The sequence below is a fragment of the Odocoileus virginianus genome, chromosome 10, assembly GCF_023699985.2.
Source record: "Odocoileus virginianus isolate 20LAN1187 ecotype Illinois chromosome 10, Ovbor_1.2, whole genome shotgun sequence".
Classification (NCBI taxonomy): Eukaryota; Metazoa; Chordata; class Mammalia; order Artiodactyla; family Cervidae; genus Odocoileus; species Odocoileus virginianus.
In genome coordinates, this window is record NC_069683.1 from 15,383,738 (window position 1) to 15,393,111 (window position 9,374).

General features: G+C 44.4%; 1 protein-coding gene across 3 annotated transcripts in view; it reads right to left on the bottom strand.

Annotated features, from left to right (window-relative positions):
- Nucleotides 1–933, bottom strand: part of EXT2 (exostosin glycosyltransferase 2) — a 138,168-nt gene extending 137,235 nt beyond the window's left edge. The window contains exon 1 of one of the 3 annotated variants that reach the window (XM_020902961.2): nucleotides 756–933. The gene's annotated coding sequence lies outside the window, so the exon portion shown is untranslated. Of the gene's footprint in view, nucleotides 1–282; nucleotides 303–755 lie in introns of those variants that run through there. The other 2 variants (XM_070473137.1, XM_070473138.1) reach the window with 2 other exon arrangements.
- Between the last annotated feature and the right edge of the window lie 8,441 nt (nucleotides 934–9,374).

The following is a 9,374-nucleotide window of genomic DNA, read 5'->3' on the forward strand; positions in this document are numbered from 1 at the left end:
GAGCTCTGAAATTTACAGACTAAGTCCAGTTTAAGTTCTCAGGGCATGCAAGTGACAGAGAAAAGGGACTTAAATGGACATATTTCTGTTTCAAGACATCTTCAGACAAATATATCAAGGACCTGGCTAGATGAGCGCTTCCCAGTAAGTTACTCCGAGCAACTTTAACCTCAAAACTGTATACATATTATCTAGTTCCCACCGCCGGTATGTAAAACGCCAAATAACCTCTGAGTTTCAAGTAGCTGCCCAGAGCCCCAAACACCGCTGGCCATGGCTCACCTGAGCATCCAGTCCTGCCCGAGGCATTGGGTACCGCACGGAACGCCACTGCCCACGGCAGGGCCCAGAACTCAAACACCCTCGCGGGAGGAAGCAGAACCCTGGAGCTTGCGGGGAGGAGCTGGCAGCGGGCAGAGGTCACGGCAGAGGGTGGGTCCTTCGGGGAAGGAAGCCACAGGATCCGGGGAGAAAGGAAAGGTGCAGGAAGCGAGCGAGGGAGACAGGTGGGCAACCAAAGTGCGCGCAGGAGACGGGTGACGAAGGAGAGGGCGGGGCGGGAGTCAAAGCGCCCCCCAAGCGGGAGAGCACCAGGAATGGCCCCGGCAGGGAGCGGGTGGAGGTCGTCTCCCGCAGCCCTCGGACCTCCGCGCGGCCCACGCTTCCCCGGAGATCCCGGGGCCCGACTCCCACGCGGCCCGGGGAGGCCCGAGTCCGCATCGGGGGCCCGCCCGGCCCTTCTGCGCCGCGCTTACCTCGGCCACGGCTGCCTCCGGCTGGGCCCCGCGCTTGGTCACCGGCTCATGCCGCGGGGCGCGGGCCACAGCCGCCCGGGTGGGATGGCGCGGAGCTCCCGGCCGCCACCGCCGGGCCGGGAGTGCTGGAGCAAGCGGGGGGAGCCCCGGGCAGGCCACTGGGCTAGGCGGTCTGACACCCAGCGCACCGCGCATGCGGGAGCGGCCGGGGCCGCGCCTCCTGCTGGACGGGAGGAGTCAGGGCACCGCTCAGGGCTTCTCCCGGGCAGGTGGGTGAGGCTCAGGCTCCCAGGGAAATTCAGAGGACCCGCAGCCTCCTTCAGAACGAAAGAAACTGCAAACTGAACAGCGGTTCGCTCGTAAAAATGTAGACCTGACAGAAATGTAACAGTCTGAGTACAATCAGTATTGATGAGGGTGCAACATTCCTGAAGGGCAATTTGCTAGTATCCATCAAACGCGAAAAATTAAAAGGAGCTTGCTCCTTGAAGGAAAAGCTATGACTAAACAGCTTATTAAAAAGCAAAGACATCACTTTGGCGACAGAGGTCCGTCTAGTCAAAGCTGTGATTTTTCCAGTAGTCATGTATGGTGTGAGAGTTGGACCATAAAGAAAGCTGAGCACCGAAGGATTGATGCTTTCAAGCTGTGGTGTTGGAGAAGACTCTTGAGAGCCCCTTGGACTGCAAGGACATCCAACCAGTTAATCCTAAAGGAAATTCTGAATATTCATTGGAAGGACTGATGCTGAAGCTGAAGCTCCAATACCATGGCCACCTGATTCACAGAGCCGACTCATTAGAAAAGACCCTGATGCTGGGAAAGATTAACCGCAGGAGGAGAAGGGAACGACAGATGGTTGGATGGCATTACCGACTCAGTAGACATGGGTTTTAGCAAGTTCCGGGAGATAGTGAAGGACAGGGAAGCCTGGCATGCTGCAGTCCATAGGGTCGCAAAGAGTTGAACATGACTGAGCAACTGAACTGAACTGAAACTGATCAAACATAAAATGCCAGTAACTTTCCCCAACAATCCCTCTGTGTGGAGTTTACCCTATGGATACTCTCAATGGACATTTTTTCAAAAATATTCATTACAGTACTGTGTCTAATAATATAAAAAACCCAAATACAACCAAAATAGACTATGGAAAACTTGGTATTAATCAAAAGAAATTATGATGAGAATGTAATAATGAGAGAATGCATATGTATGTTGGTATAGAAAAATCTCAAAAATGTTAATATGAAAACATGGTTTAAAACAGTACACAAGGGACTTCCTTGGCAGTCCAGTGGTTAAGACTCCCCACTTCCACTTTAGGGGTCATGGTTGGATCCCCGATTGGGGAATTAAGATCCCACATGCCACTTGGTATGGCCAAAACAAAATAAAATAAATTTTAAAAATAAAACAGTAGACAAATATGACTCTCTTTATGTAATAAAATGCAGAAACAGGAGACAAAATATATAGACATGTAGATGCTTAGATTCAGGCATATATATACGTCTTATATATATAAAGGATATATATACATAAACACACACACATATATATATATCTTTTTTTTCTGTAAAGAAGCCAATAAGCAATAAACAGTTTTAGAGGGATTAATTGTGGAGGTGGAAATGGAAGGAGGAAAAACTTTCATTTTCATTTTGTTTCTTTCTATATTATTTACATGATCTAGCCTTCTTCATGCACAGCAAAGCTCCTATGTAAGACAGTACCGGAGTCTTAAAAATTCAATCAAAATGCAGAGTGACGTTACTGAGAAGTTAATGAAATGACCCTACTGAGCCCATGCAGTTTACAGACACTGGCTGCAGAATCCATATCCATCTGGTCCCAGCTGTACCTCAGCACCATCTGGTGTAAGCTGTCATTTAGAGCTTAAATATTCATGGGGATAATTCTGAAGCTAGATACGCATTGGGGCTTCCAGCAGCAACAGAGATTCCAAGAATATTCCTGTGAGGTAATGCCTGCTTGTCACAGATCCAGAGAGACTGAGACGAGACTATTCTGGAGACAGGAAATCCACATTCTGCATCCCTACATCTAAGAGAACATTTGCTCTGTTCCCCAAATCCACATCCCCCTTAAAAATGATAAGACATTTAGCACACATACACCACATTTGAGATATGGATAAGTGGAAAGCATGTTCACTTTCTTCTTTTTCTCTTTTTCTGTATGTGTATATGTTTTAAATTAACTATTCATATTTTCATTAAATGAAGACTTTCTGTGTTAAAGACCAGTGTTAGGCATCACCTTTGAAGAACCTGCCTATCTTAATCACTTTTTATAACCCTAAACATGCACAGTGCCTGGCACATAGAAAGTGCTAAATGAATATTTTTTTAATGAATTAAAGGGTGCCCAGAATTAGGTGGCTCAGATGGTAAAGCATCTGCCTGCAATGTGGGAAACCCGGGTTCAATCCCTGGGTCAGGAAGATTCCCTGGAGAAGGAAATGGCAACCCACTCCAGTACTCTTGCCTGGGAAATCCCATGGACGGAGGAGCCTGGTAGGCTACAGTCCATGGGGTCGCAAAGAGTTGGACACAACTGAGCGACTTCACTTTCACTTTTCAGATGCTGGGAGGATCTCAATAAAAAGTAAACAAAGACGCAACTAAGATTCATCAAAGCAGAGCGTGGAGAGTGACATAGGAAAATATAAACAAAATGCCACAGAGTTCAATAGAGAAAGTGATCACATCCAATTGGAAAAACGTAGGACAACTTTCCTGGAGGCTCAGCAGTAAAGAATCTGGCTGTAATGCAGGAGCCACAGGAGACGTGGGTTAGACTGTTCTTACCTGGAGAATCCCATAGACAGAGGAGCCTGGCGGGCTATAGCCCATAGGATTGCAGAGTTACACACGACTGAATGATTTAGCATGCACACAGAAAGACTTCATGCAAAAATTAATACCTTTGCTGGTCCTGGAGGATAGTTAGGATTTTGACAAGTAGAGGGTGAAGAAGGCATTCCAGGCAGCGAAAAAAAAAAAAAACATAAGCAAAGGCACAGATATGAGAAAGAAGGAGAAGCAATCAGAAAGAGCAAGCGTTAATCCAGTGTGGCTAAAACGATGTGGCTACACTTCAAAGTGCAGAAATTATGCAAGGAATTAAATATGAGAAAGTATAGAAGCTGTGATACGCAATGCATATCCATGCAATGCAGGAGACCCCAGTTTTATTCCTGGGTCAGGAAGTTCCCCTAGAGAAGGGATAGACTACTCACTCCAGTATTCTTGGTCGTCCATGGTGGCTTAGACAGTAAAGAATCCACTTGCAATCCAGGAGACCTGGGTTTGATCCCTGGGTTGGGAAGATCCCCTGGAGGAGGGCAGGCAACCCACTCCAGTATTCTTGCCTGGAGAATCCCTATGGACAGAGGAGCCTGGCGGGCTACAGCCCATGGAGTCTCAAAGAGTCAGACACGAATGAGCGACCAAGCACAGCACACTTCTAGGGGTAGAAACCATGCAAGGAATTGGAGATGAGAAAGTACAGAAGCTGCGATACTAGAAGCTCTGTGGTGTAAAGCGACTGAGAGTGAGAAAGAAGACTGTGGCCCAGGACCTGAAGTCTCAGAAGGTAGAGAGGTCCTAGTAGTCAGCGGTTAGAGGAGAGGCTGGAGAAAGATGTTTCTTTACTCACTCTGATGGTGCAGGACAAAGTGAAGACTGTGCAGAGTCTCACGTGGCCAGTGAGCCAGGAAAGCAGAAGTGAGTGTTAGAGAGGGTGTGGCTTTCCAGGGAAATGGCAACAACAGCCTTTTTTTTTTTTAAAAAAGTGAGTTTACAACGAAGAGGCAGAGGCGTTGCTAGTGTGGAGTTAAATCCCAGGTTTACCACTTCCTTGGCTTCCCTGGTGGCTCAGAGGTTAAAGCGTCTGCCTGCAATGCAGGAGAACGGGGTTCGATCCCTGGGTTGGGAAGATCCCCTGGAGAAGGATATGGCAACCCACTCCAGTACTCTTGCCTGGAGAATCCCATGGAGGGAGGAGCCTGGTAGGCTACAGTCCATGGGGTCGCAAAGAGTCGGACACGACTGAGTGACTTCAATCTTCACTCACTTACATGATACTGGTTTGTAAGGATGGACAAAGGTATACTCCCCAAGGAAGAAGACTCCGTGAAGGGATTATTCTGTTGCATTGGACGCTGGCTCAGACGGTAAAGCATCTGCCTACAGTGCCGGAGACCCGGGTTCAATCCCTGGGTCAGGAAGATCTCCTGGAGAAGGAAATGGTAACCCATTCCAGTATTCTTGCCTGGAAAATCCCATGGACGGAGGAGCCTGGTAGGCTACAGTCCGTGGGGTCACAAAGAGTCAGACATGACTGAGCGACTTCACTTTCACTTTTCAGCTTAAACAACACTGGCAGGCAGCCTGGTGGGCCAGAGAACACCTATCAGTACCAGAGCAAATATAATGAACTCTCTCAGATGGACCCTGAGCTCACAGAAGAAGTAAAGAAAATACACAAGGAGCCAAAAGTGAAGGTGACGTGAGAAAACTGAGGGTGGAAGTTACAACTTGGGCATACAGCACGGGAAGACGAGGTGAAACCCAGGTAAAGCTATCAGACTGAGGTGGAAGACTGAAAAAAAAAAAAAAACTTGCTCAACGTCAGTAACAAAATAAATAAACCAAAATAAGTAACTAAACTTGTCTGTCTTGTCCGGAGATTGGAAAAAGGAGAATCTCTGCTGAGTCCTTAGTTTCAAGCTTCACAGGGTGGGATTTGAATGGACACTACAGGTGTGGTTCAGGAAGTTCCCCACCTGGAGAGTAACTGGCAGTGTTTCCAACCCAGGTTGGTGACACCTGACAAAGGAAACAGAAACCCTCTCTGGAGGGCCATGCCCTCAGTGCAAGCTGCCCAGGATTCTGACAGATCAAACCCTGACAAACATAAGTTCACACTCTGGAATTACAAACCACACAAAGAATAAACCAGTCAGCAGGAACTACAAACAGCAGAAACTTAACCTGCAGAACTACAGATGACTGGATTATGAGAAATAGATATAAAATAAGTAAGTTTATGGTGCTCAGAGACTTCAAAGATGAAACACGAAATATCAGAAAGAAGCAAGATTATTTTTCCCCAAAGACGGAAGAGATTGAAGAAGTACTAAATATAAAAATTGGCCTTAAAAACTCAATGCATAAGCTAAATCATAGGTTAGACACAATTAATAAACTGAGATATAGATTTGAAAAAATAAATCAGAATGCAGATTCAAGGAGAAAAAAAAAACAAGGAGATGGAATATAGGACAGGGAAGTTGAAAGAGGGGGAGAATAAATAAAGAAAACCCAGAATATATCCAGAAGCAGGGACCAGAGAAAATGCGGTAGGAGCAGTACCCAAGGAGATGGTCGCTAAGATTCTAACATTATTGGACAAAGATGATCATCTGTAATAGGCGGACAAGAAGGCTAACAGCAGACATCTCAACAAAAAACGAAAGGGGACTTCCCTGCTGGCTCAGTGGTAAAGAATCTGCCCACCAGTGCAGGAGACAGGGTTTGATCCCTGATCCGGGAAGATTCCCACATTCCACAGAGCAAGTCCATGCACCACAGCTACAGAGCCAGTGCTCTAGAGCCTGGAAGCTGCAACTATTGAAGGCTACGCACCCTGGAACCCGTGCTGCCCAAGAGAGCAGCCCCTACTTGCTGCACCTACAGCAAGCCCAGGCATAGCAAGGAAGACCCAGCAGAGTCAAAATAAATAAATAAATCTTCTTTACAGAAAGACAAATACTAACTTTCAGACAAATACTAACAGGAAGAATTTACCATCAGCAAACCCTTCCTAACAGAGCATCTTAAAAGACGTATTTCAGGAAAAAGAATATTAAAACCAGAAGAAAACTGAGATGAAGTAAAGTGAAGTGGAATTGACCATGTTAGTCACTCAGTCATGTCTAACTCTTTGCAACCCCATAGACAGTAGCCCACCAGGCTCTCCTCTGTCCATGGGATTCTCCAGGCAAGAATACTGGAGTGGGTTGCCATGCCCTTCTCCGGGAGATCTTCCCAACCCAAGGGATCAAACCTGGGTCTCTCACATTGCAGGCAGATTCTTTACCATCTGAGCCACCAAGATAAAAGAGATGAAATAAAGAAGTAAAGAGATGAAGTAGAGGTCATGAAATTGACAAACTCATGGGTAAATCAAAACAAATAGTCCTTGTATAAAACTATAAAAATAACAAATTGGAAATTAAAAACGAGGCATTTACCCCCATGTTCACTGAAGCATTATTCACACTAGCTGAGGTACAGAAACAACCTCAGTGTCTATGGGCGAAGAATGAGAAAGAAACTGGGGTATATTCGTGCAATGAAATAGCATTCCACCATGAAAAAGAAGTAAATCCTGCCATTTATGACACCACGGATGAACCTCAAGGGCATTTTGCTAAATGAAATGAGAGAAATACATATACTAATACTGTATGATCTTTCTTAGAGGACTGTGTTGGTCACTCAGTTGTGTCCAGCTCTTTGCAACCCCATGGACTGTAGCCTGTCAGGCTCCTCTGTCCATAGGATTCTCCAGGCAAGAACACTAGAGTGGGTTGCCATTTCCTTCTCCAGGGGATCTTCCTGACCCAGGGAATAGAACCTGTGTCTCCTGTGTCTCCTGCATTGGCAGATGGATTCTTTCCCACTAGTTTACCCGGGAAGCCCTGTTATTTTATATGGAATCTAAAAAAAACAAAACAAACACACAAAAACTTCAGCTTATAGACACAGGGAATAGAATGGTGGTTGCCAGAGATGGGGGTGAGGAGAGGAAGAAATGGGTGAAGGGGTGAAAGGCAAAAAGAAAAAAATGGAAAGAATTTTGTAGCAAATACCCATATATCCACCATCGATATTATGCAATTACTATTTTACAGTACTTGTCATATGTCTATCTATTTGCTGATCCATCATTTTTCTGTTGCATTTAAAAATAAGTTGCAGATAGCAGCAGTTACATCTGAATATTTTATTGAATGTATATAATGAACTAGAGATCAATATTTTGCAGTTCTTGTTTATTATGAGAAAATTTATGTACAATAACATGCACATGTTTTGTACTTTTTCTTTAAATTAGGAAATAACAATAGCTTTGGCAGATAAAGGGGGAAAAGTAATGGCAGAAGAAAGGAGAAAAATTAATGATTTTTCCTTCATACAAAAATTATACTTCCCATATATTCATTAAACATCTAAAAAAAGAAATTAAGTTAGGTAACAAATATGTAACAGAAAGAATGAATGAAAACAATAATTCCTCATGAAATACTCATAAACTAGTAAAACTGATTTTAAAAAACCATTGCAAGACTGTTGGTGACAAAAATAAAAGTAGAACAAAAGTCACCAATATCAGGAGTAGAAAGGGGGATATTACTATGCAGAGAAAAAAGAAAAGAATGTACTACTGATACAAATGTAAACAGACCTCAAAACATCAAGCTGAGTGATAACCCAGACACAAAAGTGAACAACTATATGATTCCTTTGACCTGCAAACTTTAAGCGTGGAACCAGAAATGAGAATAGCTGTAGCCTGTAAGGGATTGGCAGTCCATGGGGTCACAAAGAATCAAACATGACTTAGTGAGTGGACAACAGCAGCGGAGGATTGAGAGGCTTCAGCAGGAGCTTGAAGGAATCTTATACAGTAATGGAAACGTTTCACATCATCATGCGGATTTGTCAAGACCACTGAGTCTTACAATGAACATCTGTCCAATTCACTGTAGGTAAACTTTACCACAGTTTTTAAAAGTCAATAGGATGCAATGTTTAGACTGAAGCACAAGAGATATCTGAGAGCAGTACTAGACCTCGATGGTGTTTTTAACTCTCCTAGGACTTTCCCTAAGTAGAATTTTTAATTTTTTTTTTTTTTTTTTACTGGGTACAACTTTCATATGGTTTTAAAAACAAAAAGCATTAAAGACAAACCCAGGAAAACCAAAAAAAGTGAAAGGAAAAAAATTCTCCTGTTTTTGTTTCCCATCCTCCCAATTCCCCTACCCCTCTAGGCAATTACTACTCTTAGTTTCTTTTGAATTCTTTTTCAGACTCTCCAAGCAAAAACGAACACCTTAAATTTTGACTAAGGGTGGTGGAGTCTGAGAAAACATGACGTCAAACCTTAAATATCCTGTTGAGACTCAGGTAGGCTTAGAACTGTTGTTAGAAAAGTTCACATCAGAACTGGAAATTCTGTTTGACCTGGCCTTCATCCAAGCTGGGGTTGTCATGACTTTTCAAAACACAGTTTCCAGGGGTAAAGAACCTGCCTGCCAATGCAGGAGATGTAAGAGACTGTAGTTCGATCCCTGGGTTGGGAAGATGCCCTGGAGGATGAAACGGCAGCCCACTCCAGGGATTCTCCTGCCTGGAGAATCCCATGGACAGAGGAGCCTGGCGGCTACAGTCCATAGGGCCACAGAGTCGAAGACAACTGGAGCGACTTAGCAGGCACACAACTTGACGTGGAATCCTGGCTCTGCTGTTTCTGTCACTATGTGACTTGGGAAACGTCATTTCATCTATTTAGGACTCAGTT